We start from the raw sequence: 16,034 nt of genomic DNA, 5'->3' as shown, positions 1-16,034 counted from the left end.
TTTAAATTACATTTACACATGGTCTTGTTTAACTGTATTTTTGGCATTTTATCAATTTTGTATGTAATTTGTATTTTGAAAAATAGAAATACATTTTGGTTTAAAAAATGAACCCTGCCATATGTACACTTTCTTTGTGGAAAGCTAGGTGTAAGGTTTTAGCTGTATAACAATCTATGATTTAAATATAATTTGAAACAATTAATTTGGGAAATGCTCATCCAGGAAGGGAGGAGGGCTTAAATGGGGAATTAGCCTTGAATCGTTGCATAGCTGAAAGAGATTCAGGACTGACCCCCAACCCAGCCCCATGGAACCTTATCTATCTGTTGCCAAGGCAAGGCAAGCAGTGTATTCTTGTATTTTTGGCATAAAGTAGTTAGCTTGACACATGTGTGAGTCTTCCTGTTTGCCCTTGTCTTATATTGGATATATAATTGTCTGATTTCAGCCAAGTAGGCAGTATTTTAAACTGCCTAGACATTTTTAATTGAAAAGTAAGTCGTGCTCAGTTCATCATTTGCCCAATTGAATATTATATAGGAGGTTTCTATCTGAGCTCAAGATAAGCATCAGAAGTAGCTTTTTCTTCCTACTTTCCCCTTTTCAGATGTAGTAACATAGTCTTGTTTGTTTCTAAAGTAAATTAAGAAGAGAGTTGTTCAATTCCACCCTTCAAACTAAGAATTTGATTGTTGATCCACTTAACTAAACTATTGCTTTCCCTTTCTTATTTTTAATGGCTAGGGATGGCTTTGTACTTATAACAATGGAAGACAATTAGATTAGGATTCTGTATATTAACCTCAATTTGGTTCAGGTTCAGCTAGAGCCCCTGTTTTTACATTCACTATTATATGACATACAGATAGTCCTTGACTTACAACCATTCGTTTAGTGACCATTCGAAGTTACAATAGCACTGAAAAAAAGTGACTTATGACTGTTTTTCTCACTTAAAGACTGTTGCATTACCCTCATGGTCACATGATCAAGATTCAGATGCTTGGCAACTGATTCATATTTATGACGGTTGCAGTGTTGCAGACTTAACACCGTGTTACTAACTTAATAACTGCAGTGTTTCACTTAACAACTGTGGCAAGGACGTATGTAAAATGGGGACCACAGGTCACTTAACAACTTAGCAACAGAAATTTTGGGCTCAATTGTAGTCATAAGTCGAGAACTACCTGTAGAAAGTAGCCAATTTTTAGAAGCCAGATTCTTAATGATATCATAAAAGAAAATTATGAAAACTAGCCCTTTATGGTATAATAATATTATTACAAGTTTGAAAGTGGATGGCTAGTTATATTTCTCATACACACGCACACACATACTGAGCCATGTACATGGACACTGAAGTGCAGCTGGTATTCCTTAAAAAATTAGATTTGCAGCCACAAAAGTTCAATCCTGGAAAAAATTACTGAGAAATGCAAGAGTAGTGATGTCATATATTTGTTTTAATGCTTAAACATTTAAGGGAAAAAAGCATTCATCTGCTTTTATTTCAAGTCATTTTGAACTAAAATCCATTTCCTTTTTGGCAAGCATAGAATGTGCATTTTAAGAGTTTAAAAACTGATATTTCTAATTAAGCTAGAAGCACTTGAATGATGTTTCTTCAGCAAAAAATATATGGCATTGCTTATAGCTCCACCCAATAACTTCAGTATCTTTTACTGAAGCCAAGAAGGGAGTTAAATCCAGCAACGATGGACAATTTTAAATATTGGAATTTTAAAAAGTATAAACGGAAGCTCTTAATGTAGGAAATGTCCTAGATACTTTAAATATCTGGTGATAAATTAAACTGTCAGGCATGATTATATGATGTGGAACGAGAGCAAATTTGTCCATCAGTAGCTGACAAAACTGCTCAGCTGCAGGCCTTCCAACTCTTTGCATGTTTTTTTAAAAAAAAGAAATTACTGAACAAGATCAAAGATCAAGGAATTTTATTTTAGGAGACAGCAATGGAGCTGAAACATTAAACAAAATATATTGCTAGACTAATTTGGCATAAAAATACCATCAATTCAAAAGTATGTTGCAGACAATAGTGAAGTGATCTGCTTAATTCTGAATGTATCTTTGCTCTCCATCATTTAGAGACTGACTCTGCAAATATAAAACATGGTAAGATCAGAGCTTTAATTTTCCTAATAGATTACAGTATAAGTATAAAAAATAGATTACAGTATACCTAGGCAATGTCTTTATTAGGTCACAAGAAAGTTTATAAAGATTTTTCTCTCAGGTTATAAACTGGCCTCTCTTTCATGGTTTCTATTTTCATTTTTATGTCTCACAAATTAGTACATATTTAAATTAGTCCAGCTTTGCTTTCTATTTAAAAATCTTCCACCTTCCAGAGATAAGGATAAAACTGTTTTTATTTTAGAATAGAATAGAATAGAACAGAACAGAACAGAACAGAACAGAACAGAACAGAACAGAACAGAACAGAACAGAACAGAATAGAATAGAATAGAATTTATTGGCCAAGTGTGATTGGACACACAAGGAATTTGTTTTGGTGCATATGCTCTCAGTGTACATAAAAGAAAAGAAAAAGAAAGAAAAATCGTCATCAAAGGTACAACATTTACAACACAAATGATGGTCATAGGTTGCAATTTAACCCTTAGTGATAGCAACAAAAAGTTATAGTCATACAGTCATAAGTGGAAAGAGATTGGTGATGAAAACGATGAGAAGATTAATAGTAGTGTAGATTTAGTAAATAGTTTGACATTGTTGAGGGAATTATTTGTTTAGCAGAGTGATGGTTTTCGGGGAAAAAACTGTTCTTGTGTGAAATGCTCCATAGCGTTGTTTTGATGGTAGGAGTTGAAACAGTTTATGTCCAGGATGTGAAGGATCTGTAAATATTTTCATGGCCCTCTTCTTGATTCGTGCAGTATACAGGTCTTCAATGGAAGGCAGGTTGATAGCAATTATTTTTTCTGCAGTTCTAATTATCCTCTGAAGTCTGAGTCTTTCTTGTTGGGTTGCAGAACCAAACCAGACATATAGAGGTGCAAATGACAGACTCAATAATTCCTCTGTAGAACTGGATCAGTAGCTCCTTGGGCAGTTTGAGCTTTCTGAGTTGGCGCAGAAAGAACAGTCTTTGTTGTCCTTTTTTTATGATGTTTTTGTTGTTAACTGTCCATTTTAAATCTCGTGATATGATAGAACCTAGAAATTTGAAGGTTTCTACTATTGATACTGTGTTGTTAAATATTATGAGAGGTGGAAGTATGGAAGGGTTTCTCCTAAAGTCTACCACCATTTCTACAGTTTTGAGTCTGTTCAGTTTCAGATTGTTATGGTTGCACCATAAGGCTAGTCATTCGACCTCACGTCTATATGCAGATTCGTCATTGTCTCGAATGAGACCAATCACTGTTGTGTCATCTGCGAACTTCAGTAGTTTAACAGATGGATCGCTGGAGATTTGATTTTTAATCAACTGATTTTTAATGCTTCCAAAAATGAGTGTCTGAAATTTTTTGCTTCCCTTCCTCCTCCTAAAGTCTTTGGTAAGAATCTTTGGTAATTTTGGTTTGATCCTAGATAAATTTATATATTTGCTGACTATTCCAATGTGAATGAAAAGTGATATTGGCATATCTGAACATCCTCCACCATCCCAACTTTTCTTCCCGGTACTTTATTTCTAAAAATGGTTTATTAATTTAGATACCACCATAGTTATTTTTTATAAATAACTCAAGGTGGCAAACATACCTAATATTCCTTCCTCCTTCTATTTTTCCAACAAACCAACTATGTGAGATGGGTTGGGTTGGGATAAGATTGACTGACTGAGATAAAGTTACCCAACTGGCTTTCATGCCTAAGGTAAGACTAGAACTCACTGTCTCCTGGTTTTTAGCTGGTGCTTTAACCACTAGGCAAAATTGGCTCTCTTTAACTACTTTATCTATCTTCAGTTTACCCTGATAAAGTAAACTGGCTCAGTGTAGAGTTTGGATTCTCTTTCTTATGGTTCACTTAGAAATCATTATCTGTTAAAACTGCTAGAGCAAAACAAAATCAAAGTAGATACTACCGTGTTTCCCCAAAAATAAGACTCTGTCTTATATTTTTTGAACTCCGAAATAAGTGCTTGGCCTTATTTTCAGGGAGATCTTATTATTTTGGGGCATGTGGAGCAAGATGGGGCTCCTCTTGCTGTCTTACCTGATTTCCAGCTCTGCATTTAAATATTTTCGGGGAGGACTTATTTTCGGGGGGAGGCTTATTTTAGCGCATGCGCTCAAAAGCCTGATTGGGCTTATTTTAAGAGATTATCTTATTTTTGGGGAAACAGGGTACATCTTGATTAGGAAACAAAATTATTAACAAAAGAAAGGTGCAATATAACCAATATGCAGAGGGATTTTGATGGTAAGTTTTGAAAATACATGTTTGACGTTATTTCAGTACCATGCAGATAAATTTTATTCCACTAGATGGAAGCATTTCATAATATACTGCTACAATTTCTGCCCCTCTTTTAAGGAGCGCTAAGGATTTCTCTCTTAAAAGTAAGCAATGCTCTGGAAAAATCACCTCTTCCTGCCTCCACCTCTTTCCCAAACTGAAAAAAAATCTATTTTTAAAACACCCACACCCTAACCTATTCCATAAGAAAGTAAGTAAAAACCTGACAAATTCTATAGTTAGAGAATAGCTATTTTTGTTCTTCTGTTAGTAATATCTGTATGCATACTGACAATATATTTTTAGCAGCCAGATCAAGTTGTTGGTTCATATAGCTTAGTATTGCTTATTTTGACTGGCAGTCACTTTGTAGGGCTTCAGCAGACCTTTTCAATTCATCTATTCAATTCATCATATTGACCATCAATTGTGTTGTAAATGTTGTACCTTGATGAACGTATCTTTTCTTTTATGTACAATGAGAGCATATGCACCAAGACAAATTCCTTGTGTGTCCAATCACACTTGGCCAATAAAATTCTATTCTATTCTATTCTATTCTATCTACTCCTTAAATTTAAAACAAAACAAAATTAGATATGTTAGAAAATCTGTAAGCAAAATATGTGTGTGATCCATTCTCCATTTAATCTCCTTAATGGAATTGAGATCCCATAGTAGGCAATGACTGGTTCTGGTAAATGTACTTTCAACATGTATGTGAGGTTGGAGTAGAGGAAGTATAATCTCTCTCCCTCCCCCCCCTCATCTCATCAGCTATGTAATATAGTCAGTAGGTAATTCTTAGATAAAATGATTTTCACTGAAGGGTCCTGCAATTTATATAGAATAAAAACTTATACTATACAAGGATACTTTAACCAGTACATTTTTACCTGAAATATATATGTCCCAGTGGATCAAAAGCGGTTACCTCCCTAACAAACGTTGAATACAGTCTTATAAATATTTACATGAAAATGTGCTACTGTATCAAACTGTTTTTGTAATATATCCTAGGATTTTACTTTATTTATTTGTTTATTGTTTATTGCAAAAATCTATGTGTCCACTAGGAGCCAAAAATTACTTGATGGCATATAATCAATCAATCAGTCAATATCTACTTTTATTAAAATGAACTGAAATGACACAAGCACAGGCCCAAAAACAAGCAGACAAACTCTTTCAGAGATTGAACACTTCCACCAATAATTTCATCTCTTTAATTAAAGCAATTTTATCTGTCATTATTACCTAACCAAGTACGTTGAAATCCTCAAATTGTTGATGATAATTACATGATTGACTGTGTTTTCAAATGGTTAAGGAGAAAGGAAATATTTGACTTGTCTCAAACCAGTTTCAAATGCAAAAATATTTGGTTATTATTTAATAATAATAAAAAAATTTGGTTATTATTTAATAAGAACCAAATGTGCATTTATCAGCACATCATTTGAATATTTAATTGTAAAGAAAAACTAAAGAAAGTGTTATAAATGGAAACACATCAGGAAAGTCAAAGTAAAAATTCTTGAGTGTAAGAAATTTCCCATTTCCCAGGAAAATAGCTTCTGATGAGGAGCAATGTGTGGCTAAAAATTCCACAAGGTTTAGCTTGTCAATTTCACTGCACCATGGTTGGAGATGACAATTTGCTCTCTAGCCAAAATAAGGATTTGCATATTTATTACTTGGACACTAGAAATGTTTATAGATGTTTTGATTTTCTTTTCCAAACTGCAAACTGACTTAGGTCCTATTGAGTGTTTTCTGGACATTAATTTGATATACAAAAATAGTTGAAGATCTCATATCATTTTGTCAGTGGGCGATAAATCTTGGCTGACAACTGTCATTGTAAAAGAAATGGCATCTTTTATATTGATACAAATGTTAGCTTATTTTCAGCTGAGCATTGGAAAGTCTGAAATGAGAGCCCATAATCATAAATTTCCCTAAGCTGTTGCCCTTCTGATGGGAGTATTGAAATTCCCAGAATTTTCTAGATGAAATTAAGGAGAAAGGGAACATCTGAGTTGTCTAAGGTAGCGCTAGTCTTGAATGCAAAAATAATTTTAGTTTTAATAATAACCAAATGTGCATTTATCATCACACCATTTGAATATCTCATTGTAAAGAAAAACTAAAGGGAATTGGTTAAAAGAATTCTTGGAGTTGCTGTTTTTTGTCTGTGGAGGAGTCTATGTTGGGCTTTAATATTAGTTTGGAGGAATTCGTTCTATTTTATTTGAATCCACAGCAAGGCTGCTATTTTCCTTTTCCCCATTCATAGGAACCTTTGCCTCACTCTGCCTGCTGGTTCATCTACTCCTTACTGTTTCCTATTCCTCTTCCAGCATGTTTTCTCACAACTTACCTTCCCAGTGCAAATTATAAAAAGCAGCACAGAGCTATGGGCACAGCTATTTTGGAAAAGTGCCCGGTTTTAAATTTGCTGACACGTTATCATTTCACCTTCTTATATCAGGGGAGCAGTTAGAATGCAAGAAAGGGGGCTGGAAAAATGTTTGAGGACTTAGAAATGTATTTTATTTTTATTTTGGGCAATAGGGGCAAGGAGGTTTTTGTTCTGTAATAGCTCAGAGAACAGGACCCTGACTAGATTATGTTTTTTGTACTTCGGTAACCTGGAAAGGAAGAGGGTGAGAACTGACTGGCTTGTGGTGTGCAAAAATCCTTTTTGGAAGGCTTGTGAGAGAAGTGGTCAGATGTAAAATTCAATTTTAAAAAAATGAAGTGGAGAGAATTCAAATGGTAGATGTTAATTCAAATGGAAATTCTTGTTTTTTTCTTCTTGAATAATATGCCTGCTAAAATTACAGCATGTGGGGAATACATTTTACTAAGATGCTATCTTTGAGAATGAATATGATGAAGATTACAAATATAACATCACACTTCATTACAGTTTCCTCCATCTTATTGAACAGTTGTTGTTTTTATATCAATCCAGCTCATAGCTTAAAATATTCTAGAAGGGCGAACCATCACCTAAGGGAATAGTTAGATTTTTATTCTTCGAATAATAAGTTCCATGCCAAGGAGAGCTGGATTTCAACAATATCTTGAGGGCCACAAGTTCCTCAACTTTTTTTTTTTTTGGAGAAAATCCCACTCCATTTGCAAGGGCGCTTGGGAGAAACACTGTTTTGAACAAATACTCATAGTTGTACTAATAGTAGGATCATAACCATGTTGCCTCCTATAGGTCTAATATGTAAGGTGGAAATCTTATATTCTGTTTCATGGGCTGAGAACTCAGTTGGCCTTGCATATTCATACCCTTGCATAAATATTCTTGGATGACATTAAATTGTTGGAGAAAAGTAAAACTATTTCACTGAGTTTTCATATTAAATGTGGATTGTCCAATTCATGATTTGACCTTTGAATGTTTAACTAGATTCTGTGGATTTCCTTGCTTCTTATTTACTTATGGAATATAGTGCTTAGTGTTAGCGATATAAATGTTGCTTGTCAATGACAAAGTGTTGTTAGAGCTTTTCTTCATTCCTCAGACTGTCAGCTGAGTTGATGATGTGTAAGCATGAGCCTGGTGTATCAATTACCTAATAAAGCATGTTACAAAGCTCTGAAAACAGGATGAATTTGCCGTTATCTTAACAAAGTACTCAAATGATTCTGAGGAATGAGTAATGATCTATAATTGACACTGGACAAATCCACCTTTTGAGAAAAGATACTTTGCTTTTCAAACCTGTTTATTCCTTACCACCTAAAACATGGAGTGATGACTGAATTAAAAAGCAGGCAGTCAACTAGATAATTAGTCTGAAATTATTTTTGAGGTTAGATAATTATGTAGAACATTGTATGCAGTTTGAAAGCTCAGTAGCTTATTTTCTAGCTTGTGATGCTTTTTAAAAAGTAAATATGCAGTATTTGGTTGTAAGTATAGTATATGGAGTGACTATTGTTCTTATATTGTGAATGAGTCAATGCAAAGAATGAGTCAGTGCAATTGCGATAGAATTTCATCTCTTCATATCAACCTCAGCATTATATATATAGGTTCCAAGGAAGCTACAGTTTAACTTCCAATACAGGAATGGAGAGGAAGGATTAATTCCTATTAATCCAGCATACAGGCTGCTCACATGGAATGATTAACTATTGAAGGGTGGGTTAGTATGTTGGGCAAACTAAAAAAACTAATTGATTTAGCCAATTAACACTGAGGGAGTTAGTTAGCCCCTAAAATCAGGTTTGTTTGACACTAATCTAATTTTCTCCAGTCAATAAACTGCCACTCTGTTCTGTGAACTGCTTAACCCAACATAAATAACTTCCAACATCTGCGATTGAGGCAAGTCCTACTATTTCATTTCTGTGGCCATTTCGCCCCTTTGTGACCACATGGGAGGAGATAATAAAGGGACCGAAGCAGGTGGATAAGGGTTCCATGAATGTGTTTTATGACTTAAATTTGAATCACAGCTTTTAAAACAGGTTTTTCTCACTGTAGCAAACAAGCAAATAAATACCAAGAAGTGGTTCCTTCTCTTTTGTAATAGCTAAGAGTATTAACAATAAGGTTGTTGCAGGACTGGCAGAGATACCCCAGATCAGGATTGTCAAATTCGCGGCATCACGTTATCATCACATGACGTATCATGACTTTCCCTCCTTTGCTAAATGGGGGGTGGGCGTGGCCAACATGTGATACATCCGCCCCCCGCGCCCCCGAGTTTGACACACCTGTTCTAGATCATATATTGCTTCTTCAGAGAACTTGGCCAGAGGATGAGATTTCACAGCTGTGGAAAAAAAAGTATCCAGTGTATGAATTACTTAGACTTCAGCTGACCCATTCATACCTCATTTAAATTAAAATGTAAAACATTTTATTTTTCAAGCTTATGAATTACATGCCACAGGCCACAATTAAGTTTAATTTTACTTAAATTTGCATTAGATAAATAATATTAATTCATTTATTTCCCTACAGTATATTTAAAACCTTTATGATATTTTCAAAGTTAGCATTTCTGGACAATTTTTGTAGGGCTTTGGGGTTATATGTTACGCTTGAAATTTGAGGTTGGGTATTCCAGATATAAAATAGGAGGACTAGGCCCTAATTTGGGCCCTGGTGCATGGATTTGAAAACTTTAAATTTTCCCAGCAACTGCTTACTTGCTCAATTCCTACCCCTTAAGAGTGTTTTTTAAAAAAAAAAAATCAATTGATGTTGGTGCTAAATTTAAGAGAAGCTATTAGCTGAAATTATTTTCACTCAGCAGACATAAACCCCAATCCTCTATTTTTATTACATTGAAATTACTTTTAAACCTTGTATCGTACGTTTTTTTTTTTTTATTTGAATTTATATCCCGCCCTTCTCCGAAGACTCAGGGCGGCTTACATTGTGTAAGGCAATAGTCTTCATCCTATTTGTATATTTATATACAAAGTCAACTTATTGCCCCCCCCAACAAGCTGGGTCCTCATTTTACCTACCTTATAAAGGATGGAAGGCTGAGTCAACCTTGGGCCTGGTGGGACTCGAACCTGCAGTAATTGTAATTGCAGGCTGCTGTGTGTTAATAACAGGCTGCATTAGCCTGGTGAGCCACTTCCCAGCCCCACGTTAACCCTCCATGTGCTATTTACCTTTTAATTGTTTCAAGAGAACAATTAAAGATTCTACATTTAGGCAAGAAAAACAAAATGCACAGATACAATGTACCTTGCTCAATAGTAGCAACTGTGAGAGGGATCTTGGAGTCCTAGTGGACAATCATTTAAATATGAGCCAGCAGTGTGTTGCAACTGCCAAAAAAGCCAACACAACTCTAGGCTGCATAAACAGAGGGATAGAATCAAGATCACGGGAAGTGTTAATACCACTTTATAATGCCTTGGTAAGGCCACACTTGGAATACTGCATCTGGTTTTGGTCGCCACGGTGTAAAAAAGATGTTGAGACTCTAGAAAGAGTACAGAGAAGAGCAACAAAGATGATTAGGGGACTGGAGGCTAAAACATATAAAGAAAGGTTGCTGGAACTAGGTATGTCTAGTTTAATGAAAAGAAGGACCAGGGGTGACATGACAGCAGTGTTCCAATATCTCAGGGGCTGCCACAAAGAAGAGGGAATCAAACTATTCTCCAAAGCACCTGAGAGTAGAACAAGAAGCAATGGGTGGAAACTAATCAAGGAGAGAAGCAATTTAGAACTAAGGAGAAATTTCCTGACAGAACAATTAATCAATGGAACAACTTGCATCCAGAAGTTATAAATGCTGCAACACTGGAAGTTTTTAAGAAGAGTTTGGATAACCATTTGTCTGAAATGGTATAGGGTTTCTTGCCTAAGCAGGGGGTTAGACTAGAAGACCTCCAAGGTCCCTTCCAATTCTGTTATTCTATTCTATTCCATTCAACTTCACTGACTTCAGTTGGTCTTATCTTTATGTCAACATCAGTGATATTAAACAGATTATGATCCTCAAAACCAAGAATAACTGAAACCATCAGAAAAACAAAATTGAAGTAATTAGGCAAGGAGAGTAGAATAATTTATCCCTTTTTATTTTAGAATGATCAATGGTCTTTTATGTATTTCTGAGTAAGTCAAAATATATTCCAAGGTGGAAGTTGGCAGATATTCTATTTTTCCACACAAAATGTTATTTCTGATATATTTGTTAGATGTGTATTCCAGTTTTCCTCTAAGAATTCAAAGTGGCACATATACTGTAGCTCTCCCATTCGAGTTGTTCCCTACCACTCCATGGTAGGAAGATGGAAGATGTTAACCTGAGAGGTAATGTTTGCTCCGGTCACTCAGGGAATTTTCATGTCTGAAGGTGATTTGAAAGTGTGTCTCCCCAGTCGTATTCTAGCACAGGTAGTCCTCGACCTATGACCACATATGACCACTATGTGCTCAAAATTTCCATTGCTAATCAAGACAACTGTTAAATGCCGCCATTTTATTACTTTTTGGCCACAGATGTTAAATGAATTACTGCAGTTGTTAAGTGACTATTGCGATCATTAAGAGAATCTGGCTTCTCCCATTGACTTCTCTTGTCAGAAGCCAGCTGGGAAGGTTACAAACGGTGATCCCATGACCCTGGGGCAATGCAACTGTCATAAATACATGCCAGTTGCCTAGCTTCTGAATTTTGATCATGTGACTATTGGGATGCTGCAATGGTGGTAATTGTGAAAACTGGTCACAAGTCGCTTTTTTCACTGCCGTTGTAACTTCGAATGGTCACTAAATGAACAGTTGTATGTCAAGGACTACCTGCAACATGTCATTACTTTGCATCTGCCAATCACAGCAAGAACAGGATGTGTCAAGCATCTCAAGTTCTTCCTCCTAGATCCCATTATACCAATGAAGTGAGAAAAAAAAAACCCATAAAATTCCCAGACATAACTTTGGGAAGAACATTCTAATTTGTTTTTTCATTTGTTTTTCTTTTTTTCATTTGTTTTTCTTTTTTTCCATCATTACTATTTTATTTCCTCCCTTCCCTATAGTTCCTTTGATAGCAAAAGAGGGGTGAGTTGGCCCTGATGTTTCACTGTTATGTTTTTATAGACCTAAAAGCTTTAACCAAAAACTTTCTACTATTGACCTCACCCCATTCCTAAGAGGACCATAAGGGGCGTGCATAAGCGCACAAACGTGCCTACCGTTCCTGTCCTATTGTTTTTCTTTTCTTCTTCCTATATATGTTTATATGTTTATATACTATATAATCTTTTTGTATGATGTTGTGACAAAATAAAATAAATAAATAAATAAATAAATAAATAAACTGTTATAAGATTACAGTATGTCCTTCTGCTCTTGTACTGTTATTCTGTTTCACAGTTATACTATTATACTGTTATGCCTTTTAAGATTAGCATTATGTGCCAAGTCTTTTCTTAATGTTTTTCATGCTGCTAGGTCCAATCTCTTTAGAGAGTGGGTAACAGAATATAGCAGAGAGCCGGTTTGGTGCAGTGTTTTTACAGTATTGGGCTAGAAACCTGGAGACCACGAGTTCTAGTCCTGCCTTAGGCACGAAGCCAGCTGGATGACCTTGAGCCAGTCACTCTGTTTCAGCCCTAGGAAGGAGGCAACAGCAAGCCACTTCTGAAAAATTTTGCCAAGCCAAAAAAATTAAAATAAAGCAGAACAGCAGCAGAAAACAGAGACCAGAGGCGAAGAGCCAACACAGATAGTTTTCAATTTACAACAGTAATTGTGTTTGCAATTTTGGTCGTAAGTCGTGAGGGTCATAAAGCAAGTCATGACATGACTGCATTCAGTTTTATTACTTTTTTTTCTGGTGATGGTTGAGTGAATGCCACAGTTGTTAAGCAAACCCATTATTCGCTATGGGCCGTCTTTTTGCCAGGAATTGGAAGTAAACATTGATTTCTGACCGCCCAAAAAGTGTTAATCATGGTCACATGACATGACACCTGGTCACATGACGGGAGGCAGTTGCTGAATGCCCAAAATGTGACCACATAACTATGGGGAAAGGACAGACCCAGAAACTTTGAATCTGTATCATAAGTCCTTTTTTAGGGTCCATTGTAACTTTGAATGGTTGCTAAGCAACCAGTCACAAGTTGAAAACTACCTGTGAGGCCTCTCTCTGATCACTCCCACCAGTGATCATTTAACTTCACCACCAGTTAGGTCTGATGAAATGTAACAGGTTTTACATACCTTGAGGCTGCTGTTGTGGGTTGCTGGAATAAGGGAGAAAATATGACTTTAAACCAGGGGTGAAATGCTCCTGGTTCAGACCGGCTCACCCGATCTGGTAGCAAAAATCCTACCCCCCATGCCCAGCTGAGCCGTGCGATCATCAGAGGTTTTTTTTAAAAAAAACTTTTAAAAGCATTTTTTCTTCGGCCGAAAAAATGCTTTTAAAAGTAAAAAAAAAAAGCCTCTGATGATCGTGTGGCTCAGCTGGGATCATCACAGGGTTTTAAAAGCATTTTTTCTACAACCTCTTCAGCCAAAGATGTTGTTCAAAATGCTTTTAAAAGGCTCCTCTGATGATCCCAGCTGAGTTGCCTGATCTTCAGAGGCCTTTTTTCTTTTAAAGGGAAAAAAATGCTTTTAAAAGAAAAGCCTCTGATGATCAGGCACCTCAGCTGGGTTCGTCAGAGGAGTCTTTTAAATGCATTTTTTCTACAACCTCTTCGGCCGAAAAAATGCTTTTAGAAGTAAAAAAAAAGTTGGCCACGCTCACCAAGTCACATTACCGCCCCACCAAGCCATGCTCACAGAACCAGTAGTAACAAATTTTACATTTCATCCCTGCTTTAAACCCAGTTCAGCTAAAGATGATTTAAGCCCCGCTCTCTCAGGGGTTGGGGAAAGATGAAGGCAACATTACTAGGGAAAGAGTGGTGTTGAGGAATGGTTAAATGCAAATGGGGATATGCAGGTATAGCAGAAGTGGGTTTCAGCAGGTTCTGACCAGTTCTGGAGAACCGGGAGCGGAAATTTTGAGTAATTCAGAGAACTGGTAGTAAAATTCTGACTGGCCCTGCCCCCATCTATTCTCTGTCTCCCGAGTCCCAGCTGATTGGGAGGAAATGGGGATTTTGCAGTATCTTTCCCCTGGAGTGGGGTAGGAATGGAGATTTTACAGTATCCTTCTCCTGTCACGCCCACCAAGCCACGCCCACCAAGTCACACCCACAGAACCAGTAATAAAAAAATTTGAAACCCACCACTGAGATATAAATATCTAATTTTGACTAAGAATCACAGATTAAGCCTTTCCTGAGCACACTGAAATATTGAATATCTTTAAATTGAGTCACATAACAGATTTTATGCTGATAAACTTGTTTATTCAATCCCATTTCATTTTTGCCAAATGTGCCTTATACATATTAAATATTAAACTTCTGTTTTTATAGTCAAGAATGTGGCAAACCAAATGAAAGATTAAGAAGCCAGAAACCATGCTGTTGCAGACCTATTGGCATCATGCTTCTCCCAGTTAAATTAGGCCATGATTGTTGGCATGCCGTAAAACTTGCCGTTTATGGTGATGCTGTTTTGCAGGAGTTGGAGGGTAGAGAAAATCTTACTAAAGCTAGGAAATATAGTTGTAGTTAAGGCCTTGGTTTCTGTTTACTGCCTGGAACACCGCCTTTAACTCTAAATAGAGCTCTGCAAAATGAGTGGTTGTCCCTACATGTACATATAAACACAACTGTTCAAAGCACCTTCCAAAGGACATGGCTACTTTAATGCCAAGACACATTGTAAAGCGCCTCTCTTGGACGCTTTGCATAGCTTTATTGTTGTTGTTAGTCAGCCATTAAGTTGTGTCCAACTCTTTGCGAATAATGCTAAAATCCCTAAGAAGCCAAATAGCTGAGAAAAGAATTTAATGGGAGTTGGTGTTGTTAAACAACGAAGACAATAGAGATATCATTCTCCCTGGGGTAGGCACACATTTCTATTGTCCCACTATCAACCCTACTCAAACAAGTTTTGCAGTTTTGAAAACATGACATCATGAAAGACCTTCTAATGGGAATTACAGTGGAATGAATGTATGAATTGGCACCTATCCTGTACAACATTTGGAGAGGAAAAAAAATCCATCACTGCCTGCCTGTGGTCTTTTATTCAACTTCGAGCGTTCTCAGTTGACAGTTCTCGGTGCATAATTGCTGACGTATTTTTTTGTGATATTATTTTCATAGCTTGATCTCCGAGCCTTAATTAATTTCCTTACATACCCCTAGGATATATTTTTAATGACTTGCTTCATTCTGGCTAGGGTAAAGGTTAGCTTGTAATTTAGTCACAGTAAACAGATGGGATTTAGGCTGCCAACAATGAAAAGTCTTCAGTAACACGTAGAGCAGAGGCAGACAAGCACACACACCCCTTACATGGAAATTAAACGAGACATTTTTGAAAGAAATAGTGAGAGAGTGCAAAACAGACCTATAAGCTTGTAAATATGCCTTTTTTTTAAATAAAAGGGACAAGAACGAAGAATTGCATTAATATTTTGACCATAAGTAGGAAACAACAGTTCTGCTGTCATTTCCTCAGATGAACAGTTTTTCAAGTGGATTACAAGGCTGAGCAGTCAGTTTTTGAGAGGTGGCGTGTGGTAGATCTAGGGGGGCCTGTTGAGATTGCCATTGATTAATGGATGTTGTGATAAGCAGGGAAAAAGATCAGTGTGGACTTATCCTGGTTTCAGCTGTTACAGCTGCATCTCTTTACTCTTCTAACCCTATCCGTCTCTCTGGAAGCCTTTAAAGTACCTTCTTTTTCTTTCTGGCAAATAATTTAACCAGATGCCAAGGTACCCAGAAACAGCTGTTTCTTTGGAAATTTACTTGAGGCTTACATATTTGGTATGGGTAAGAATATTGCTTGTGGCAATGACTCCTTGTGGAAATGGCGACTAGGATGTGTGGGAGCCCTGAGGATTGTTGTTTATCAAAAGTGGTTTCATAAAAGATAGCAATTTGGAACAAGTGCCAGTGCTCTTTTTTAAAAAAAAATCTCATAAACA

This window comes from Ahaetulla prasina, chromosome 3 (assembly GCF_028640845.1).
Source record: "Ahaetulla prasina isolate Xishuangbanna chromosome 3, ASM2864084v1, whole genome shotgun sequence".
NCBI classification, from domain to species: Eukaryota; Metazoa; Chordata; class Lepidosauria; order Squamata; family Colubridae; genus Ahaetulla; species Ahaetulla prasina.
The sequence above is the reverse complement of the archived record's forward strand: the minus strand, read 5'-3'. Positions refer to the sequence as shown.